Source organism: Ursus americanus, chromosome 27, assembly GCF_024610735.1.
Source record: "Ursus americanus isolate L20-20 chromosome 27, mUrsAme1.1.p, whole genome shotgun sequence".
NCBI classification, from domain to species: domain Eukaryota; kingdom Metazoa; phylum Chordata; class Mammalia; order Carnivora; family Ursidae; genus Ursus; species Ursus americanus.
The window spans coordinates 20,130,358-20,155,761 of record NC_142153.1 but is presented as its reverse complement, the minus strand read 5'-3'; the positions used below and the strand labels follow the sequence as shown (position 1 = coordinate 20,155,761).

General features: G+C 35.5%; 1 protein-coding gene and 1 pseudogene across 2 annotated transcripts in view; one reads left to right on the top strand and one right to left on the bottom strand.

Annotated features, from left to right (window-relative positions):
* MICU3 (mitochondrial calcium uptake 3) overlaps positions 1-25,404 on the top strand; it is a 104,954-nt gene that overhangs the window by 2,120 nt on the left and 77,430 nt on the right. The gene's annotated exons all lie outside the window — the stretch shown is intronic.
* Positions 18,184-23,324, bottom strand: LOC123780382 (chromobox protein homolog 1 pseudogene; annotated as a pseudogene).

Sequence of the window (25,404 nt, the reverse complement as noted above, 5' to 3'; positions counted from 1 at the left end):
GAGCCGAAGGCAGATGGTCAACCGACTGAGCCACCCAGGAGCCCCTAAAATTAATTTTACTTTTAAAGTTGAGACATGGTATCATGCAGTTTTTAAAAGACCACACTTAATAGTGTCTTCCTCATAGTTATGAAAATTAAATGAATTAATACATTTTAAATAGAATTGTAGAATAGTTAGAATTGTACCCCTAGCATGTAGTGAGCATTCAATAAATTTTGGTAATTTTATTCAATTATTTATTTACTTGTACCTATTACAGTATAATTGCTTAGTGTTTATAGAAATTCCTCTACGGATATTACCAAGGGCCTCTGTCTTACTCTTCCCAAGTCTCTAATCATGTAATTCTGATTGTTATTGTTTTGTAATTAGCCTTTACCCCCCCTTGGAAAACTGTTTTTGTTTCTTTTTTTTAAAGGATTTTATTTATTTATTTGAGAGAGAGAGTGAGAGATCAGGAGCCAGGGCTAAGGTTAGAGGGAGAAGTGGATTCCCTGCTGAGCAGGGAGCCTGATGCGAGGACTCAATCCCAGGACCCTGGGATTATGACCTGAGCCAAAGGCAGATGCTTAACTGACAGCCACCCAAGCGCTATGAAAACGTCTATAATTTCTTTTTACCCCTATTATTTGAAACTTTCACAATAAGAGCTTTATGTGGGCATTTTTTCATTTATTGTGCTGGAACTTGAGGGTTCTTTCAATATAGAAATTCATGTTTGAAAGTTCTATATACTTTTCTTATATTATTTCTTTGACAATTTCCCTTTTTCCATTTTCTCTGTTTTCTTTTTCTGGAACCTCTATTAGTCTGAAGTTATACATCCTAATAGATCCTAATCTAATTCTAATCTTCTATTCTAACTTTTTAATCTTCTTGCTTGTTTGCGTGTTTGTATGGGAGAAATCTTTGACTTTATCTTCCAGCTGTCCTATTAAAAGTTTTATTTCAGCTATCTTAATTTTATAGTTCAAAACTATTTTTTGTTCTCTAATGTTCCTGTGGTACAGCCTTCTGTTTTGTTTTATGGCTGCTAAATTTCTCTCTTTTTTTTTTTTTTTGAAGATTTTATTTATTTATTCAACAGAGACAGAGACAGCCAGCGAGAGAGGGAATGCAAGCAGGGGGAGTGGGAGAGGAAGAAGCAGGCTCATAGCGGAGGAGCCTGATGTGGGGCTCGATCCCATAACGCCGGGATCACGCCCTGAGCCGAAGGCAGACGCTCAACCGCTGTGCCACCCAGGCGCCCCTAAATTTCTCTTTTTACTCTAAGGATATTAATCATAGTTTTGTTTTGTTTTTTTAATTGTCTTCCACTTCATGCATTGTGTTGTTTCTTCCAGGTTCATTTTTATTCCTGTTTGATTTTCTAAGCTCTGACTTTCATTTTGGAAGTTTTCTTCACATATCTGTGGTTGTTGCCTCTATATTTGAGAGCTACTCAGAAGCTATTTGTACATGAGAATGGCTTTTCGTTTGGTGATCTGGGCTTTTTAATAGAGTGGCATCCAAATGTCACTTTTTTTGTTTTTGTTTTGTTTGTATTGTTTTAGAGAGGGAGGGGGAAAATCTTAAGCAGCCTTCGCACCCAGTGTGGAGCCCCAGTGTGGAGTCCCACGCGGGGCTCAATCTCAAAACCCTGAGATCATGACCTGAGCTGAAATGAAGAGTCAGATGCTTAACCAGTTGAGCTACCCAGGCATCCCCAAATGTCAGTGTTTTATAAGTCCTTTTCTCTGGTGTCATTAAGTGTCTCCAAAGAATAGGAGAGGTTGAAGGAGCTGTAACCTAGATGCAGGTGCATGTATACCTGTATGTGAGAGCCTGTGTGTTGGGGAAGTATCCAATGATGTTCTTACATATTGTTACCTAATGCTCTATTTTCAGCCCCATCACTTACTCTGACTTCACAACTTGTAATTCCCAAAGTCTTATCCTTTCTGGGTTTTGTGTCTCCAGTCAGCTCACTTCCATTTGGTCTCCTCCTCCTCAATACTCAGGTTTTGCCCCTGCCCCCCACCCCCGCCAGGTTAATTATCATTCCTCCATCTCCTCCATTTTATAAAAATTTGATGAATTCTCTTGATTGTTTTAGTCTCTTTTCCTTTTTTCCTTCTTAGTTCTTATATGTTTCTATCTTTTAAAAAATTTCTTTTATTGTGATTTTAATGTGGTTAAGAGAGGAAGACGTTGAAAGAAACTCATGAGGTCAGTCTGCCGTTTTTTCAGAAATATTTACTGATTGTGTTCATTTGATTTTCCTGAAGTGGTAGAAATTATTCCTTTTGTGGGTTTTTTTTTTTTTTAAAGATTTTATTTATTTATTTGAAGAGATAGTGACAGCCAGCGAGAGAGGGAACACAAGCAGGGGGAGTGGGAGAGGAAGAAGCAGGCTCATAGCGGAGGAGCCTGATGTGGGACTCGATCCCGGAATGCCGGGATCACGCCCTGAGCCGAAGGCAGATGCTTAACCGCTGTGCCACCCAGGCGCCCCCTTTTTGTGGTTTAAACTATAAGAATCTTTGATTTATAAAACCTCTTTTAAGCAGCATGTTAATGCTAAACATAAGCCTAGCAATAAATTAACCTGTTCATGTTATGATAATATAGAATTTAACTGATAGGCATAAATAGCTGTAACTTATAGATATACAGTTCTATTACCATAGTCTTGAAGATTTTTGTTTTTAAGACATTGCCTCTCAACTTCTTCCAGGAGGCTTTCCCGTACTCTATAGATATTAAAATGCCCCTGCTTATCCTATAGTCCTAAGTGATGAGTTTTTGCAATTATTTGTTGTCTTCTCTCTTTTTTTAGCCCTCTAAAGAGAGGTGTTGTGTTGGTCGTGGTCTTCTTTATATCTTCATTGCTTGATATAGGGCCTAGCCCTAGTAGACACACAATAAATATTTGTCAAATGAATAAGCCCATGCTAAACATTTGCATGGGACATGTGCATTGAAAAGGCACAACCACATTCTGTGAGAATTAATAGTTTAATATTTTGTTCAGCTAAATGCTGGTTATTTATAGCATTAGAATTCAGAAGACTTTGGTCAAGGTCAAAATTCCAGGCTTTGGGAGACCAGTCACGTGACACTGTATTTATTTTAATAGTGCAAATTTGGCTTGCCAAAATTTTTCAGTAGACATGGCCTTGAACTTTACTAATATTGTAAAGAGATGGTGACAAGATTCTGTTTAGAACTCTACAATTTTAGCCTTAAAACATTATTTTTATTAGCGGAAAAAATTTTACTCTTGAAGTACCTTTTTGTTTCAGGTTCAAAATAAAAAAATTTAGGTTGCTTAATACACTTTAATCCATATTTTACTTATTTCACAGAACACATCTGTTTTATGACTTGCATATAGTTTTACTTTCAAGTGGAAAAGAGAACAATATTTCTATCTCTTTGGTATAGTTCTATAATAATTGCCAATAATCATGCATTTTTTATTCCTTTCACTGTGTATGTTTCCAACCTCTTTTTAAGGCAGCACATTTTCAGACAGGAAGTTATGCTTATTCTTTCCCAGAATATTGAAGAATTTGTCCAATGTGTAAATGAAGATTCCCAACTTTTTGTAGAGTGAGGGAAGCCGCATAGATGTAAAGCTGAGGATAGGTGAATTCTTTGTAGAGTAACACTATTGTATAGGAGGCTAAACTAGGTGGGAGATCCCCTTTTTGTTTTCTGAGTCACCCCATGGCAAACCCACCAGATGCTATGCACATTTCTTCTAGAGGCCTGACCGTGTTATGTAGATTTTTTTTCCTAAGTAAATCACAGAATAAAATTTGAATGAATTTGGAAAAACATATGTCCTCTTTCTGGTTATACCAAGCCAGGAGTTATAGAAGTGCATGTACTTTTTATTTGGGTTGCCGTGAAAGATAGTTACAACATTTTACGGATGTCTTTTTATTCAGATCCACCTTGGGAATCAGGAAATGAAACTGTCATGACTTTGAACTTAAATTAAAAAATTCTCATCTGTAATTCTCTTCTAAGACTTGGAAATTGTCAAATAATGCACAGCAATCAGTTTGAAAGAAGGTGTATACAGGTTTTTTTCCTTGATCTATATAATCTCCACATTAAAAAAATATAATAAAAACATCGAGTTGTATTTTGAATTGGAATTCAGGTAAATAGTATTTGGGTTTAATGTGACTTCCTGGTTGATTCTCACATTCTGACATGTAATTCTGTTTATATAATGTGGGGCTGGACTGTTTATGAATACTAAGTAAAGTAAAATGTAGCTTCCCTCTTATTGATTGAATATATAATTTATCTTTAATAATTTTTGAGAAATGGATGCCATTTTCTACCTAAAGATTAAAGAAGATCTTTGAGATTATTAAAACAATTATATTAACCCTAAATTTTTGAAGCTTCTTTGAGGGAGGTTTCATTCATCCTCCATATAGCACATAAATTTTGTAGCTCATTAAGATTTTAATAAATTCTTGTTTAATGACTGAATGAAAAGATTCTAAATTCTGAAATAAGTTACAATGTTTTATTATTACAGTTCTTTAAAAAGCTTGCTTTCACAAAATCACCTCATCCATGCAAATTTGCATTTGACTTTAGAGATTAGAAAATTAATGCAAGGTAAAATAATGGGTAGTATTACCTCTTTGTGTTATCTGTGAGGATTAATGTTTGGACACTGAGTCATAGCATTAATGGTAGATGTGAATTTAGTAACTAATTTCAGTTTCATTAGATTGTAGATACAGCATGTATACATTTTTGTTTTCTTCTCTCTCTCTAAATATATGAAAAGACCACAGATTTATTCTCTTCAGAGTCCTTAGTCTTTTAGTATTAAATAATTTAATGGTTTTACTTTGAGGCAGTTGCTCATGTAAAATTATGTATCTAAACTGTTGCATACTAGATTCCCATACCAGTTTTCAAAAGTTTCTTAGTTGCTATCAACATAGCAGTTCTGTCACGAAATGGCTCCTTTGATCTCTTCCCCCTCCACTTCTTTCTCTTTAAATACTATACATAATGTGCTAAAGAGTATTACCTTTCCTGGTCCTGGAAAAGTACTAGGGAAGATCATTTATCTATCCATGATTATATCCAAATGATTAATATTTTTTATGATTCATGTATTAAGCAAAATCAAGATTTCCATCTCATGTCCCATTTAGAAACAATTTATCCATCTTTCCATTCATCCATTCAAATACTTTATTCAAGGAATGTTTATTGAAGTGTAGTAGATACTACATTCTGTGCACATTAGTAGTGGATGAAGTAAAATTCATGTTCTTTTGTAGCTTACAGTTTGGTGAGGATACAGAATAATTCTAATGCAATATGCTAAAGTGATGTGATGGGGAAAATAGAGTATACTATGGGATCATGCAGGAAGGACATAAAACCCAGGCTTGGGACATTAAGTGTGGCTTCCTGGGGGAAGTAATGTCTAAATTGAGATTTAAAGAATAGGTAGGAATTATTAGGGAAACAGGGAGGCAAAGTGGGTGAAGAAATGTGTTCCAAGAGAAAATAACATGTGTGGGAACGAGAGTAGCGTGTTTCCAGAATTGAAAGATCGGTGTGGATGGATAGCAGAGAATTTGAGGCAGGAGTGATCAGACAAACTTTAGGCTAGAAAGTAATCAGGAGGCAGATAGTACAAGACCTTCTAAGGTTTATCAAGGAATTTGAACTTTACATTAAGAGTAATAGGGAGGCATTGACAGGTTTTTAGGCATGAGGATGATATAATCAAATTTGCATTTTAGAAATATCACTTTGACTGGATAGGGAAGGTAGAAGGAGGGATGCAATGCTGAAAAGGAGGAGGCCAGGTAAGATGCTGTTACTTCTTAGATGAGAATGTTAGAGGGTATGATTCTCTATATTCCTTAATTTAAAAAATACATGTCAAACAGTTTTTACCCATAATATTTATTTAGACAAGAAATGGTTATAACTTTACTAGGGAAATAGCAGTGAAGCAATGAGAAGTTGTGGCACTGGAGAGAGATTCAAGAGGTAGGATCAACAGGATTGGTAGTTGACTAGATTTTAGGGATGAGAGAGATGGAAGAATCTGGGATGATATTCAGATGTTTTTGTCTTGGGCACTGGGTGGATTGTGCAGCAGTTCACAAGGTATCACAAGGTATTCTCCCTCAGGAGAAAAAAAACTTGGGGGGAGTGTGCATGAATGACGTTTTTAATTTGTACAGTGGATCAAGGTGTTTTCTGGACAGCCAAAGGGAAACTTCCAGTTGGATACATAGGTCAGAAGCTTAGGAGAGAAATCTGTGCTATAGCAATAGATTTGGAAATCACCAAGCGTTGAAAGTCATAAGAATGGGTGACATTGATCAGAATATATAGAACATGAAAAGAAAATCACCTAAGGAAAGAGTCCTGGTGAGCATCAGTGATTTACAAACTGTCAGAAAAATGGGACCCTGCAAAAAGCTGAGAAGTAATGCCTAGACTGGTAAAGCCAGGAGAGTCATGGAAGCCACCAAAAGGTAATACTTCAGACAAGAAGTATTGTAGTCACTTTCAGTGAGCGCTACCAGAGGAGTTCATTTGAGATGAGCAATGGAAAGTGTTCACTGAATTTAGCAATAAGGAGATCATGGATGATCTTGGTGAGATCTTGGAGGTGAAAATCAAATTATAGTTGGAGAAGCTGAGACTAAAGGTAAAGAAAAGGTGATGTGAACAAGATGAGGTAAGTGTTGACAGCACTTTTAGAAATTTGGCCATGGAGGGGAGAAGTGAGGGCAGTAGCTTAAGGAACATAGAATTGATTTTTTTTTTTTTTTTTAAGATGGAGGATCCTTAAATATGTTTAAATGTTGAAGGAAAGAAGAGGAACACTAAACCAAAGGAGGGAGAGAGGATAATTGATTTGCCAAGAACCAAGGTATAGATGGGAAATGAAAGTTAAAGCACAAGGAAAGAATTTAATCTTAGGTAATAGGGACAATGCCATTTCCAGTGTAACAGGAAGAAGGGACGGGAGGACACAAAGATTATACATTTTTAGTGGCAAGTGGTTGAAGGATTTCTTGCCTGATGATTTCTATTTTCACTGTGAAATAGAAGGCGATGTCATCATTTGAGAGCAAGATAATAGAGATTTGTAGAGTAATCATGATAGAGATTTGGAGAGTGGTAGATTGAAATAGCCATTAAGAAACACACACACACACACACACACACACACACACACACACACACACACAAATAAACTAGAAAACCATGAAATCTTTTTTAACTTGCTCATGAAATGTAGACTTTTTCAATGTATACTTCTACATGGTCACAGCTTTTGCTATTTAATTCTTGTTCATCTTACTCCACTTTTTAAGATGTATAAACCTTAGTAATATGATCTAATGAGTACTTTTTTTACCCATTATGTAATATTTAACTTCCATAGGAAATGTACCAAACTTATACTATGCCAGAGATTTTATTCTTTTATTTAAACTTGATGGGAAAGTTTAAATGGAGATTGTTAGTTCTCACTGATCTCCTGTAATTGTTGTACTGAACACTAAGAATTTGAGTAACTTTACTTTGTTTAGTGTAAACATTCTTGTGTTGGAGAAAAGTGTGTCTAAAAAAATCAAACAAGGTTTATTTATGGTATTATCTATCTAACATTAAGGAAAATGCCTAGTCATTTGTGTACTAAACAGGATTTTCTAGATATGTTTTTCATCTTCCTTTTTAAGTGACCCTTTACTCCTTTATGTTTTGACATACTGATAGATTATATAAGCAAAATAAAATGTGGAAATTTAGTGCTGTATCATTTAATTGATTAGCATAGTAAGTGTTTGTTCATCGAAGAGTTATTTTTCCAAATTGGGAAAGTAGAATCCAAGTTTTTTGCTTTTTCCCCATTCACTAAAATACCTTTTATTCATTTAATACTCCAGCTCCAGAATTTAGACTACAGAAAGGGTATATAAAAGAATTTCAAATAATTCCATTTTTTCTGCTTTTTGATAAGAATGATATCTATCTAATTGATATGTAAATATTGACTAACTGAGATATTTGGATTATCTCTTTCTCTGGAAGAGATATAATGGATTAGTCAATTGCTTAGAACAATTCAAAATGAATTTTTCCTAACCAGTTTCACATCAGGTCAGAAAGGTGCACATAGGTTACATCCAATTTAAGCTAGCTCCAACCTGTTAAAATTAGTTATATTCAAATAGGAATATAATAATAAACTGCAGTTGACCCTTGAACAACAAGGGTTTGCACTGTGCAGGTCCGCTTATACGCAGATCTTTTCCCATAAATACAGTACTGTAAATGCATTTTCTCTTCCTTATGATTTTCTTAAAACGTTATCTTTTCTTTAGCTTACTTTATTGTTAAGAATCCAGTATATAATACATATACCATATAGAATAATTGTTAATTGACTTGCAGGTTATTGGTAGGGCTTTCTGTTAACAGGAGGCTATTGGTAGTTAAGTTTTGTGGTAATTAAAAGTTATACACGGATTTTCAACTGCACAGTGTTTGGTACCCTAACTCCCGTACTTTTCAAGGGTCAACTATATTTTAATTTTATTCTTACTACTCTAAAGATGGAAGGTGACTTGTAATTCTCTATACGTATACAAGCACATTCATTTATCCTCCCCAAGAGATTCAGACAGGTTTTGAAGCTGTTACTACCGTCAAACTTAATGATGGAGTCCTATGGGCAATCATAGGCAGCTTTTGGACTAGGGTTTGTGGTGAAAGGAGGTCAGCGTAACTCGAACTTTTGTTGCCATATGGCTTTCTCCTTACTGATTCCTATCCAAATAAGTGGATCATATTAGGATTTTATGTCCTCCTAGTAAAGAATCCAGTCTTAGTAACCTTTTGGTCCCGTACTTTGTACATGTATTATCACATATGCCTGTCCTGTTCTCTTCTGATCGGCCAGCCCTGGTGATTACTTGAGCATCACGAAAGTTAGATAAGAATTGTGATTCAAGTGGTTTATAACACAGACTTAATCATAGTGATTACATCCTATTTGAGGAGTAAGATTAAGGTCTATAATTTGTACTTTGATTTAATGTTCTAAATTTTATTAGAAGCACAAACACTGGGTGCTATTATGAACTAAATATTTAATTATCAAAAATATTTCTTATGTATCACCAAATAATTAAAATCTAGAACTTATCCTGAATTATTATAGTAGTTATTTTAAAATTTTTGTAAAACTGCAGGCAAGCAGGCAAACTTACCAAGGTTCCTGCCGTTTGCTGGCAAATTATAGGAGAGTAGCACTTTGTGTCTTTGGTGTTTTACCCATATCCTTTGCTCGACAGAATTCAGAGCATGGCTAAAGCCAGAGATTGGCTTGCACATTGATCTTCAGTAGAATGGTGAAAATTGGAAGGGAGAAGTGAAGCACAGAGGGATTATCTGATAAATAAGAACAGAAGTTACTCAGGTATCCGAGGGTATAATATTTGATTATAGGCTGATAGAGAAGTTCTAGAAACATGTCTATTTCATATTTCGGTGGTATGTTTTATTAAGGAAGGTTTCTTAGATTCTACAGAGAAAGTACCATCCTGGGTTTTTTTTTTTTTTTTTGAGAAAGTGGCATTCTTACATGTACTGTAAAATTCAAGTATCTGCAGCTGTGCTTTCTTAATTGTGGGAGAGCAGAGTGGCTGCCTAGGGACTGAGTTTAAGTCCTTTGGTACTAGTACTAGGGATCAGGGTTTTGGCAGACAGAGGGGTCAGAAGTACCTAACCTAGAAAAATCTGTGAAGGCACCGTGGTATCCTACTGAGTCACTCACAGCACTACATCCTAATCCAAAAGTGACTGTGTTCTTCATGTAGTTGTTTAGCTTGGGAAAAGATAGAGCTTCCTCCCTTTCCTTTCCCTCTCTTCCTCCCTCTACAATGATCTGCTTGCCCATTTCTACTTATGAATGCCCTCTACAACAACTTTAAACTCAGGGATTAAAGAGATTATGGAAATAACATTGGTTGAAATAAGCGAAAGCAAGGTGCCATAAGGAGCCGATGGCTTGGGATCAGGAGAAATGAGGCACTTAGGCTTTACTTACCTGGGCCCTGAATAGCAGAGTCAGTGCCTTTTAATTGGCCTTTCAGGAAATCTCAAAAAGCACTTGCATTTACATTTTTCCCAGCCAGAATTTAGTCAAAATAGTCATTTTAACTTAGCTTATGTAACTGTCTACCCACAACAAGGCCTGATGAATGTAACCTTTATTTTGTGCGCTGTTGTGCCTAGCTAAACATCAGAGTTTTCTTTCTAAGGAAAAACTAGAGAATGGGTAATAGGTATCTATCCATTTTTCTTAGGTGTGAAGTATGTTGTATTAGGAAAATGGCTCTTTTTTTTTTAATGAAATGAAAATGCTCATGGGTAAATTATGGAATGCCCATTTAATAAAACAAATGGTTTAGACTTCTGGTTCTAACAATATAGCATACTACATAATCTGTCATAAAAATATTTTAAACATCCTTTTAAATACCGTACTGTACTCATAAGAAATTAAGGGAAATTACCAGGGGGCAGAAATAAAGAGGAAACTAATAACTAGAACAGTGTGAGCTGTGGCTTACTTGGGCAAGCCATGGATTATTATTCATAGAATTGTAGGCACTTGGATTGTAATACCTGTTTAGGGATGGAAACAAGATCTTGGGAAGTTGAAATTGAGACACCCAGAGCCTTCTTCAAAAGAACAACTAGAAAAAGTCATTCTCCTAGTGTGATGATAGGGAAACCTGAAGATGTCTGCCTGGACTCCAAGTGGGAAAAAAAATCTTCTGAGAATATATAAACATGGTCCCTCACTACCTCATATGGGTTCATATTTAGAACTTCTGTTACCCAAACAGAGAAAAAGCTGATGTCACTGACAGAAAGAAATATAAAACTTTTTTGGAGGGAAATACCATGAACACTGGCCATATGTAATTCCTACAGAAAAGGTCTAGAAGAGGGTAAGCTCATAATCCAAAAGTACAAAATATATGAAGTTTTATTTAAAAAGAAACTGAGTGGATTCCTAACAATTAAAAAATAGGATAATTTGGTTGAATCTGCAAGTTAAGTGTATGCAAAATGATTAAAGATAATGAAAAATCAGTATGAAACATAATCAAAGAATTTCTAGACATATAAAATATAGTTCTTGAAGGCTAGATAGGTAAGGCAACATATAAGATGTAATTGAAGAGGCAATTAGTAATCTGGAAGATAATTTTGAAGAAACTACACAGAATGTAACACCTGTAAAGAGATGGTTAATATTAAGGAGAATTTAATAGATATGAAAAATAAAATGTGTCTAAAATTTGTCTATCAGGGGATACAGACTAAAGGAATGAGAGAGGCAATATTCTAAGAGAAATGGTTGAACAATTTTCAGAAGGATGTTAGTCCCCAGATTTAGGAAGCATAAACTGTCTTGGGTGGGATAAATAATAATAAATCTGTAGTTAGTCAGATTGTAGTAAAACTGTATAATCAAAGATAAAGAGAAGCAGGACAGATTTGTACAAAGGGATAGTAGTTGGCCTGATTAAAGAATAATTTGTGACAATGGGTAGAAGCCAGAAGACGGTATAATATGTCTTCAAAATGCTGATAGAAAATAATTGCCATCTTAGATTTCCGTACTAGGTAAATTGTCATTTAGTAATGAGAATAAAATAAATTCGTTTTTATGAGATTGGTACCGCTTCAGATCATCATTGAAAGAACTACTAAAAAATGGATATGAGGAATGGTGAACATAAAATGAAGGGTAAAATTCGAGAAGGAATGGTAAATAAAAAAAATTGGTAAGAAAATGAAGTAATTCTTAGACATTGACTACATAGTACAACAAAAATAGTAATTATTACCATGTTGAAAGGAGCTAAAACAAGGTGGTCCCCAAATATTGAACAACAATGATATTCAAGACAATAAGGCTTGATTAAAGGTAAAGTGTTCTATGTGGGAAATAAAAATAAAATTAGATGTCTACCTCATGCCATTACAATCAAGGTGGATTAGAGTCCTAAATAAAACAAAACAAAACTTCAAGATATTTAGAGGAATATATATGAAGATAAAAATTTTGTCCCTAGGTGGGGGAGGATTTTCAAAACAAAATAAACAGCACAATCTAGAATAGAAAATACTGCTACATTTCACTTCATTAAAACACAAATACCTAATAAAATAGAAGTCTTGGACTGGCAGAAGATACTTATAATACATAGCACTTGCAAAGAATATCCAGAATAAATAGCAGTGATCTGCAAATCATTTTTTATTTTTTTTAAGATTTTATTTATTTATTTATTTGAGAGAGTGTGAGTGAGAGAGAGCACGAGCCAGGGGAGGGAGAGGGAGGAACAGATTCCCCGCTGAGCAGGGAGCTCAATGTGGGACTTTATTCTGGCACCCTGGCATCATGACCTGAGCTGAAGGCAGATGCTTAACCGACTGAGCCCTGCAAATCATTTTTTAAAAAAGACAACACAGTAGAAAAATGGACAGGGGTTTAAACAGGCCGTTCAAGAGAAAGATACTCAGAAGACCAAACACATGAAAAGATGATCCAACATCACTAATAAGAGGAAATACAATTATAACCCTAATGAGGCACCATTTCTTACCAATTAGATTGGTAAAATTAAAAGAAAATTAACAATAACTTTTGGCAACAAAAATTCTCCTGCTCTGTTGGTAGGAGTACAAACCTTCGGAAAAGAGGTTGACGCGATATAGTAAATTGAAGATTCACCTTACTAATAATTCAGAAATTCTATCTAGGTATAGACTCTTGGGGAACAGAAACCTGTGACAAGGAGACATGTTTAAGAGTCTTTTTAGATGTCCTGGATACCTCCATTTTCAATCCTACAACAGCTACTTCCAAATGTGTTTCAGTCTACCTGCAGCACACCTCACTTCATTCTGTCTCAAGCAAATGACCTCCATTTTGACAGAGAAAATTATCTATCAGAAGTTAATTTGCTCAGTTTATTACTTTCTCAGAACTAAATTTGCCTTTATCTCTCCCTCACTTCTAGTTACATAGGAATAAAGGTATGTTCCTGCAAAACTAGAGAAAGGAGTTTGGAGTCCATGATTTTTCTCTAGCAGTGCCCAGTAGTTTAAGAGATGGAGCAGTTCTAGGTGAGAATGTAGTGTGGTGATGGAAGTTTGTCCTTGAATTTTGAAGTTGGAAAGTCAGAGAGTTTTGAGGCTAAGTTATTAGATGGGCGAACATTGAATGTTGAGGTTCTCTCTGACATGATTTGGGGTGATGAGGAAAACCATGAGTTATGTTTTAAAGTCCTCTTTAAAAGTGAGTAGCAATGCCTACAAGTTGCCATTGGCAAGGTGGGTAAGCGATATAACCAGGGTGCATCTACCTCCATCAGCATCAGTGATACAGAATTTATTTGGCAGATATTAGTGCCTAAGTGAAGTTGGTGGCAGAGAAGAGCAGAGTGTCTTCATCATCTCAGTGACAAAATATTAAAATAAATTAAAAAATAAAATTGATTGATGAAAGACAGCTGACCACATTTATTTAGTTCCACAAGAATGCTAAACTTGGGAGTATGTTTAAAACCGGTATTTACTGATGAAGGAAGATTCTGAAAAAAGTAAACGTTCCACCCTTGGCCACATAAAATCCTTGGATAGCTTCTCCTTAATTTTTAGAATATATCATAGTCGTACAATGTACTCTTCTCCAGAAATACCAGATTGTTGGCGCACCTAGGTGCTTCAGTTGGTTAAGCACCTGACTCTTGATTTCAGCTCAGGTCATGATCTCAGGGTCATGGTATCAAACCCTGTGTCGGTCTCTGTGCTCAGGGTGGAGTCTGCTTGAGATCTCTCTCTCCCTTTCTCTCTGCCCTTCCCCCCACTTGTGTGCTGTCTCTTTCTCTCTCTCAAATAAATAAATAAAATCTTTAAAAAAAAAAAAAGAAAGAAAAAAGAAACACCAGATTGTCTAATTGCAAGGTTTCATTTTCTGCTTCTTGTCAAGACATTCAGATCATTTCCAAGATTTAGGGTCAATTTAATATACAGAATTAGATTCAAATAGGATTTTATTAGGGTAGTCTAGTTTGTCCTAACAAGTTGACCCTCAAGTTTCAGTGGATTAACTTGATAAAAGCTTACTTTTTGTTTATGTAATAATTCTAGGGTTGTGTATGGGTTGATAGGAAGACTCCTGCATGTCGCTCCCCTCCGTGCTGTCATTCAGGCATCTAGAGTGATGGTGACTCTGCCATCTTCAACAAGTGGCTTCCACGGTTACTCAGGGTGTCACCATACCAGTTAGCCAAAAAGGGGTGGTGGAGCATAGAGGAATTCTTGTGGGAAGTTTTTATGGCCAGGCCTGGAAGTGGCAGGCATCACTGCCATTCATATTACATTTTCTAAACCGAGTCATATGGCCACATCTAAGTGCCGGAGATACTGGGAGATGTACTCTAGCTGTATGCCTAGGAAGAAGAATTAATGACTTCATTAATATAATTCATATATTTTTGTACCACCAACTCCTTCAAACATTATTATACTCTTAATTTTTTAATTCTCGTTATAAGAACTGATAACTCCTCAAGTTTAAATAGGAATTTTAATTGAAAGTATGTATATCGTATATAACATGTATAGATTTTGTATTGTCCTCAGGTAATCTAAGTAAATTTCAGTCTGCAAAAATAATCTTTCTGCATTGATGAAACCTGAAGGAGAATCTGCTTTCCTACCTCAGGCCTTACAGGTTTCCTTGTGGTGGGAGAAATTTATTGGCCTAATCTCTACAACCACCACCTCTTTGAACCTGACCCAGAGCTACTTTCCAGATATATACTTTAATCTGCTGCAAATTTATGAACCTGCTATGGTTCCTGCAAATAAATGTACATAGTTCTGTATTTGGAGATAGAGAAGAACTTAATCTGTTTCCTTGAGCATCAGCTTTTTTGTCTTCCTTCGTAGGTAACTTCATAGATGGGCATACTTCAGACTTCCTTAGATAATGAAACCGAATCCCCACATAAAATTCTCTAAATATAAAACCTTGAGAACGAAGGTAGAGAGTACATATTAACTATGCCTTTAAAAATGTTTATATCTCAAATGACATATGCTGTGTAAAGAGGTTCAGTTTTAGGGCTCTGCCACCATCTATAACAGTAATGGAGTCATTTAACCTTTCAGGGTTATCATTCTATGAAATGTCGTAGGTAGGGATGATTGATTTGAATTTGTAAGGTCCGTTTCTGCTATAATAGTTGTTTAATCTTAAAATCACTTTATTCTTCCTGATATTTTATTTGATTATAACTTGTTGCTTTAATCTTGTTCCTATCTTTTTAATCCTCTCTAAACTTAATTTTTTAAGTTTTTATTTTAATTCCAGTTAATTAACATATAGTGTTATCTTAGTTTCAGGTATACAATATAGTGCTTCAACAACTCCATACATCACCCCCGCAGTACTTATCACAGCAAGTGCACTCCTTAATCCATATCACCTATTTTACCCATCCCCCACCCATCTCTCATCAGGTAACCATCGGTTTGTTCTCTATAATTAAGAGTCCATTTCTTGATTTCTCTCTCTCTCCTTTTTTCCCCTTTTGCTTGTTTGTTTTGTTTCTTAAATTCCACGTGGGAATAAAATCACATGGTATTTGTCTTTCTCTGACTTATTTCACTTTGCATTATACCTCTAGCTCCATTTGCAAATGGCAAGATTTCATTCTTTCTTATGGCTGGGTAATATTCTATTGTATATATATTTTAAATCCATTTTATGAATTAAAACACCAGTTTTATAGACTTTGTCCCAGATAATGCCTTTTCACCTGTCATTCATGTTAAATTCAGGGACATTTAAGTTCTCTTTGAAAATAAAATGTCAACATAATGGGAATAAACTGCCAAAACTGAGTAATACTATATGATTTTTAAAATTTGTTTATCCTTTTCAATAATAATTTCCACAACTGAAAAATTGAATTATTTTTAAGATTGCATATATTTTATTAGTGTTTTTTTTTTTAAGATTTTTATCCATTTATTTGACAGAGGAAGAGACAGCCAGAGAGAGAGGGAACACAAGCAGGGCGAGTGGGAGAGGAAGAAGCAGGCTCCCAGTGGAGCAGGGAGCCTGATGCGGCGCTCGATCCCAGGACCCTGGGATCACACCGTGAGCCGAAGGCAGATGCTTAACGACTGAGCCACCCAGGCACCCCTTTTAGTGCTTTTTTCTTATATTCCCTTTTTAAAGTTGTTTTTGTCAAATTTAAAAGGTATATAAAATACTGCATTTATCCCTTGAATAATGCAGGGCTATGGGCATCAACCTCCTATGTAGTCAAAAAATCCATGTATAACTTTTGACTCCCCCCTCCATTTAACTATTAATAGCTTACTGTTTACCAGAAGCCTTACTGATAATATAAACAGTTGATTAACACCTATTTTGTATGTGGTATATATTATATGCATTTATTATGCATACACTTTATTTTATTCTTACAACAAGATAAGCTAGAGAAAAGAAAATGGTATTAAGAAGATCATAACAAAGAGAAAATACATTTACTGCACTGTACTGTATTTGTCAAAAAAAAAAAAAAATCCATGGATCAATGGACCTGTGTGGTTCAAACCTGTGTTCAAGGGTTAACTGTATATTCCAGCATTCAGAATTAATACTTGTTAACATTTTGACATATTTGTTTATAGCTTCCTTTGAGATAGATACTATCTAAGTGTGCTGCCTTTTTTAATAGCAATATTGACTATCATTAGCCTCTGATAGTTTCTCTTCGCTTTTTTTTAAATCTATAGTTTTAAGACAAAAACTCACAATGTGGTACAAAGTTTACAATTAAACAAAGTTTTCACAGAAACCTAACACATGCCTAAAAAGATTTTACAGTGAACTTTTAGGTACAGGTCTAGACAATGTCGAGAACTGATAGATCTCATAATTCAAGACAGCATTTTGGGTGTTAGGTAATTCTTAGACTAGAAGAAATTTTGTTTTGTTTTGTCTTTTAAAGTGAACCACTGCCCTGGTATGATAAGTTTAATCTTCTCCTGAGACCAGGGCTTTTGAAATCCTTCAACTCTTAAAGTGATCCTGTGAACTTGTATTGTCAGTGCCACCACCAATGGTTTTGGAGTTCAAAGTTCAAAAAGCAGAGAGGCTCCAAGAGTTTTCCATTGTAAGAGCATGGGTCTTTCTTTCCCTACTCTCCCGCCTTCTATACCACTCTCTTCCCCTCCCCAAATACCTCAGCCAGTTGCTTGGATGAACAAGCTGATATTAATAACTTCATAATTGAAAAAGAAAGGGTTGTATCAACGTCAAGAGTTAGTACCTCTAAGAACAATTGCTTGGAGTATGTTCCAATAAAACTTTCCCTTCTCAACCAGTTTCCATTCTACAAATGGCAGCTGGTGACTTATTAACTGGCATAGTCCTTTGTTGGGAACAGCATTAAGCTCAGACAGGGAACAACTTGACTTAGAAGTTTCAGGTATTCACAGCTTTTAAACAGTCTCTCACAGTCCTCATTTAGGTTGCCAGTGACATTTTTTTTTAAGATAAAATATCTGGACATGGAACCAAATCATCATTAGGTTGTTCTTTCCAATGTTTCACCATTTTCCCACTCAGGCCCCAGATTTTAACAAAAATGGTGCTACCTGTCTCCCTTCCTTCCTACTCCTACCCCTAAATAGTACACCAACGATCCCCTAAAACTACATACACGCTACACTGTAAAAATGCAGAGTTAACACTTTTGGAAAGCAGGCTGTGTGTTGTGGAGATGCTTTTTGAAGAACTACAGTATTGTTTGCTCTCCCATATATCCATTCTGCAAGTTTTGTCCTTCATGGAAGACCTTGGGCTTTTCTCAGCCAAGTACACAATGAGCTGCCTTGCAGCACTTCTCCTTCCCCTCCACTGGGATGGGTGTGCAAACTACACAGCTGGAAAGGCTTTAAAGTTGGGCGGCTCTAAGTTCTGTACTGACTCTTCAAAGGACATCTCCTCAAGCCGCTTCTTTGGTGTCAAGATAAGTAGAACTCCCTCCCTCTCCACTTGAAACCCACAGTCAGATGTGACAGGGGCTGGTACTCAGGAGAGTTAATTCTTGTCATCTTTTTTGTCACCACCCTCTGAAAGGTAGGAATGCTACATCAGACTTTCCTCATAGAAGGATATGACACCCCCCTCCTCGCTGTGGACACTTGACATTGGCTTCCTTGGAAGGGACCAGGTCATCCTCATTAGATATTTTCCATTTCATCAAGAGCATATAGTCTGTAGCTCCAACAGTGTGCTTCAGCTCCAGTCCCTGGGCAAAGCCTCATGGCTTTTCTGACTCTTCTTCTTTGGTTTGTTCTCTCCCTTATTTTCAGAATCAGAGTCAATTTTGCGCTTGCCTTCCTATAATTTTTCTGTCCCATATCCTGTTATCTGTGACTATAGGAACTTGGCAGTGAGGTCAGGGCAGCCCAGCTTCTCTTCTGGTTCCCATGTGTCATCCACAGCTGAGGACCCCCTCCACTTTAGGAGGTACTCCACTTTGCCTTTTCCACTTGTTCGGGAAATTTTTACATCACGTATTCTTCTTCCTCATCCTGTAGCACCTCCTCCACTTTCTTCTCATTTTGTTTCTTCCTCAGTGCCCACCAGCTTTCTGGTCTAAAGGGTGATACTGCTCAGAGCAGCACCCAAGTGCATGAGAGGAAACAGTGCCACACTAACAGTGTGTTGGACCGGTGGGGGAAATGGCCTCCTGGAAAGGAACAGATCTCTTCACATTTTAAAACTTGTTTTGTCTTAACAATAGAAACAAAAGTTAATATAGCATTGTGGTTGAGAGTGTGGTCTTAGGAGTCAGAATACCTAGATTTGAATCTCAGCTCTTTTACTTAGGATCCTTGCCAAAGCTAATTAAATTTACATTTCCCCCATCTGTAAAGTAGGGATAGTAATGGTTCCCATATTACAGGATTATTAAGAGAGCTTAAAATGATCAAGCGCATAGGAAGGTCTTGGTATGTGCTAACTTTTTAAAAAAATGTAGTTAAATAGGGACTTTTGTGTATGGATGGCAGCAAGGTTACAATGCTAGGTGTCAGATTATTGCCTCAGCTTCAAATCTACCCTTCATTGCCCTGCTTGTAATCCTGGTGTTGGAACTAGCAAACATTTCTCTTTTGCTGGTAGAGTGTGCAGCAGGGACACTATAGGCAGAAGAGCCTTCTTTCTCTGACTCTGGTGTGCCTCTGTTCTGCTTGTTCGTAGGGGGCAGCACTGTGAAACACCCAGGGACACTCGTCTCAAGCTCTTCTGTGTCAGGGGCCAATCAGAAGATGGAAACCACACAGTAATTTGAACAGATAAGGTTCAATATGAAGATTTGTTCACTATTGACAGCAGTTATCTACTAAGAAGGAATCAAAATTCAGAAGAATATTCTAGGGCTGAAGGAGAGAACCTAAGGAAAGAACAAACTTGGAAGGGCAGCTCCCCCCCTAGGTTGGGATTTAAGCCTTGTTAGAAGAGGTGTATTCACAGCTAGAGCTTTTTTCCACAGTTACTGGGCTGAGGCTGGCAGACAGGAAAACATAAGCTAGGACTGGCAACCTGGAAGCTGCCTGCTGGTGTGCATTGGGCCAGTGTTGACAGACAGGGAATCATGGGATAAAACTGGCATCAGGAGATCCCCCACAGTGATGCAAGTAGGCTAAGGCTGGTTGGTGGGCAGGGAACTGCAAGTTATGACTGGTAAGCTGGAAACCCTTTCGCTGGAGTATAAGAAGGCCAAGGACCCTAGGCCTGATCTTACTTTATGTTTATTTGTTTGTTTGTTTGTTTCTAAAGGATCCAAAAGAGAGGGTACATAGTGAAATCTCCAGATATTCAAGTTCTTCCAGACAATAAAATTCCAGCTTGAGGGAAATGACCTGCCAGAACATTTTTAAGACCTGTATAAAGGAGTAGAGGAAAAGGGCATAAGAGTCATGCTATGGTTGGTGTTACGGACTGAATGTTTGTGTCCCCCCAAAATTCATACATTAAAGCTCTAAACTCTAGTGTGGCTGTATTTGGAAATGGGATCTCTAAGGAAGTCATAAGGTTAAATGAGGTCATAAAGGTAGGCTCCTGATCTGATAGGATTATTGTCCTTATAAGAAAAGATATCAGGGCGCTCACTCACACTTCCTTAATGTGCCCACACATAGAGGAAAGGCCATGTGAGGATACAGAAAGAAGGTGCCACCTGCAAGCCAGAAAGAGAGTTCTCACCAGAAACTTAATATGCTGGCACCTTGATCTTGGACTTGTAACTTCTAGAACTATGAGAAAATAAATTTCTGTTGTTTAAGCCATCCATTCTATGGTATTTTGTAATGGCAGCCCAAGCTAACTAATACAGTTGGGTAAGTTCAAGGTGATTCATTTAGAGTAAAATAGTCTGAACTATTAATGATGTGTTATGTTTATTTCTTTCAGTTGCAGTTTAGAAAACTTTCTTGGGAGTCTTGTAGCCAGGCCTAGAAGACAGTGGCTCAGGGCATAGCTAGAAATTTTGTCATGAAGGGTCAGCCCTCACTCTCAAGAAATAAATAGAATACCACATACCATATAATCTAGATGTTTGGAACTGAGCCAGGAAGACTGAGAGAAAGGTGGTAGAGGCAGATGGGAGCCTCAAGGAAATGCCAGGCCGTTGGAATAGTTTTATCATCATGGACACATTTAGAGAACTCCCAACTTATAGTACCACAGAAGCATTTGATACATCAAATTTTATACATGGAGCTGAGCTGCCAAAGACTGTTTGTGGACCCTGCTGATCAACAGAGTAGACACTCTTGATGAACTGATTGTATTGGCCAATGGAGAAGGAAATGTTCTCATTTAGTTTTCATTTAATCTTTACAGTTTGTGGAGTTAGTATTTATTTGCCCATTTTTTACAGTTGAAAATGCTGAAGTTCAGAGAGATTATTTTTCCCAAGGTTACCTAACTAGGAAGTGGTGAAGTTGGCATTTGAACATATGCCTGAAGGATTACAAAACCAATGCACTTTTATTCCAAGATGCCAAGTTGTGTAATGTGGAAGAACACTGGATTTGGTTGTAGACTCAGTTCCTGTCTGTATGACCATGATGAAGGCTTCTCTAGACTAGGCTAGTAACTCTTCTGTAAAATGAGGCTAATAATATATGTGCTGTTTGCTTTTTAAAAAATAATACAGAATTCCACAGCTTTCTCTAAAGTCTATACGTGTGTGTATGTTTCTTTAAAGCATGATGTTGGTTTCTGTCTTTTTTTTTTTTTTACCCATTCTTTCATAACTTGTTTTTTTTCCACCGAGCTATGTGTCCCATGAATCTTACACTAGTACCACCTCCTGATCTACCATATCCTTTTTAATGGCCACAGACTACTACTTATTGATGTGCCATAATTTATTTAACTATTATCTCACTGATGGGAATTTTGAATGTTTCTGTTTTTTCACTATTAGACACAGTGCTGCAGTGAATATCCAGGTTTCTGTGTAGACGCACATGTTACATTCCTAGGTCCATAGCTACTGGGTTTTAATAGCAACTATTGAATTGTTCTTTAAAATGGTTGCATCAAAATATATTTCTGTCAGCAATTGTGATGGACTTCTAGTGTCTCCTTCATTTAATATTATCAAATTTAATTGTTTCCAATTTGAGTGTGAAAAAATGATTTATCTTGATCGTTATAAATTCCATTTCTATGATTGCTGGTGAGGTAGAGAATTTTTTGCTTGTTTATTGTTTCCTAGGAATTGCCTTTTAATATCTTCTGCCATTTTTTTTAACTTATTGATTTCTAGGATATATAAAAATTAAATCCTGTTCTTATTTTGTAGGTCATAAGTGTTTTCTCTCATCTTAGGCCCTTAAAATATATTTACAGACCTATAAACTTAAACACATATATCATTTTCTTTGTAACACAGATGTAACCATACTGTCCCTATTGTTCTGGCCTCTTAAACTGATTATTATATTAAAATGTTACTATTATCAATAAATATAGATTTCTGATTCTTGTCTTATAATTGGGTATTCTCCCAAACTCTTTATATACTGTAATTTATGTTCAATATTGTCTATTTCATTTTCAGTTCTTAAATCAGATTTGATAGGGGTTTGTCTATTTTATTGGTCTTTTCAAATACTACTTTTTAAAATTAAATTCATTTACCTTTTATTGTTTTGTCTACTGCTTTTATCTTTATTGATTATTCTCTTCTGTTTTCTTCAAATTTATCTTATCCTTTCTTTGGCTTCTTGAGTTGAATACATACATTTACTTTAAATTCTTATTTTTAAAAAATATATTTAAGGATATTAATTTTCCCATGTCAGTAATGGCTTTGACCATATTACACAGATTGCTGTTTGTGAGTCCCTAAATGTCATTTATTTTCAAAAACTTTGTAATCTCAGTTTTCATTTCTTCTTTAACCTAAGAATTGTCTAATTGTATAGTAGTATATCTCAAATTTTCCAAAGTGGTCTTTTTTATGTTAATTTCTTTGCTGATAAATTTTAGCATTTTTTCATATGAGGCAAGGAATAAAACCTAAATGTTTTCTTTTTAAAACAATATATATCCAACTTTCAAAAATAGAATAAATAGATAATATAATGCATAACTATATATGCACTGACAGCTTAAAAAATAAACCATCAATATATACACCTCTATCATAATTCTTTCTTCTCCAGAGATAAACACTGTTCTAAATTTGATTTTTATCATTTCTATGCATGTTTTCATAATTTTATTATAAATGAGTGTACCCCAGAATAATATATACTTATTTTATAGTGTTCTTTTATAATTTGTATTTTATTTAATATTATATTTAAGAAATTTATCTATATTGATACAAGTACTCCTGGTAAATTTATATTCATTACTCTATAATAAATTATATTTTATACATTTCATAAAAATTATTTTATATTAGAAAAAATTATTATTTCGGATGGCAAGCTTATTCTCTTTATTGTCTCTTCCATGTGAATATTTCATTGAATCTATATAACTTCCACATTTTTATCTTATTGATATTTTTGTGAAGACTAACATATGGTCAGTTTATATATTTGGTTTGTTAAAAACAAATAAGCATCTTACCTGTTTTGTTACACAGATTCTTTTTCTTACATGGTTTCTTCATTTGATCTACCTATTTCTAGTAAAGATATATTCACATTTCAAGCATGATTGTGAATTGGTCAAGTTGCATTTTTCTAACAGGTTTTCCATCATATAATTTTAAGTTGGTTTGTTTTATGTGTGTAATATCTTCTTGGTGAATTTTTCTTTGTCCCATTTAATGCTTTTGGCCCTTAATTTTGTGTATTTTCAAACATTTTGGTCAATGTTTAATTCTGAATCTTGTAAGGAATGTTTATATGGCTTCTTAAAAATATAATATGATTTACTCTTTTTTAATGAGAGAGTCTAACCCACTCATGTTTATTGACGTATCTGCATCTATTTTTTGCTGTATTACGTGAGCATGTGTAATTTTTTTCTCTTTATGCCCTGACATTAGATTGGTCCTTTTTTCCCCCCTCTTTTCTCTCTCTAGTGGCTTGAAAGTTATACATCCTGTTTCGAGTCTTCAAGTGGTTACACATACAAGACAAATTATTGAACGTGTTTGACTGTATTGCCTTTTCTACCCCACAATTCTGAAGTTAGTTACATTAATGCCAGATAATTATTGATTTTTAATATGCTTTAATTTTTAAAGGAATCATTTTTTAACAATTGTAGTAAGTTTCACAACCACTTTCATGGCATCCATTTATTTAGCAAATATTGAAGAACTTGCTACAAGCCAGAAACTGGGGAAACTGAAGTGTACCCCTTAAAAATTCCTGCCTTTGTGGAATTTATATTATTTCAGAAGACTAGATGTATAAATTTTATATTTGTCAATATATTTATAATATGTAAAGGCCAGATGAGATCATCAAAGAAGTAATTATAGATTTTAAAAAGAGACGAGGTCGGAGGACTGGCAGAGAAGTACCAGCAGGAGTACGAGTGCTAGAGGAGTAAAAGGAAAATCAGGAAAGTGATGTCTTGGAAACTGGGAAAATTATTTTAAGGAAAAAAGAGTTATTGATTGTGTCAGATGCTATAAGATGCAAACTGAGAATTAACCTTTGAATTGAGCAACAAAGAGGTCACCGATGACCTTGATAGGCAGTTTTAGTGGAGTGGTAGAGGGGAGCACCTCCGGAAGTAAAGGAAATGAGAGACAGGAAATTAATGCTAGAGACAAAAGCGGGGGGCAAGGGAAGAGTAGCTAACTGGAGAAGTGGGACAGGAAGCCTTCTAAGACTGAAGGAATGCCAACATGTGTATGCCGAAGGGAAGTATTCAGAAGAGGGAAAAATAGGGAGATAGGCAGGGCAAGGGAGGTATTGCTGGAGCAAAGGCTTTGAATAGGTAAGAGGAGATGAGAGATACACACTAAACCACTATGCATACTGCCTTCTTAGATTAACTCTTACTCACATCATCCTCCTTTCAATATTGAGGTGATATTTGTGAAAGTACTTTGTAAACTTACAACGTAAGCTACTATAACAATACAAATGGAGACTTTAGAGTAAGTGGTCAGTTACATTTTTTTTTTTAATTTTACAACTTTTTTTTTTTTTCCTATTTGATCTCAGCCAGGGAAATACTATTGGCGGGTCTTCAGACTGTGTGTATTTCTATATGGACACGTTTACCTAGCATCAAAACATTTCACCTAGAGTACTTGGGATTTTCCCACACTGAAATTTGATATTTAACCTTTCAACCACCCAACAGGCAAAGAAAATGTTACCGCTTTTATCTTCTTAGAAGCTTGTAAATGAGCCTGAAGCCATTTGAGAAAGCCAATTGTAATACTTCCGTGAACATCTTTTTAGCTGGAATAAAAATAGATGTGAATAGAATGTCATAAGATTCTTATCCAAATAATATAACTAAAAATCTAAATCTAAAAGATTTTTGCTCTTTGGTGTTTTATAAAAATGTTAGCCCTGTTGCCAATATCAGGTAAGACATAATAACAAATGCTCAGCTTCCTACATGAAATCGAATAAATGCTCATTCTTTATTTTTAAAAATTAGTATTGGTTTGATTTAATATCAAACAATTTTTAAAGAAAGTAATAAGGATGAGTAATCAAAATAATGTTGGCTAATACAAATGGTTTTTATTTTTCCTTCTTCCATTTTTCATTCTC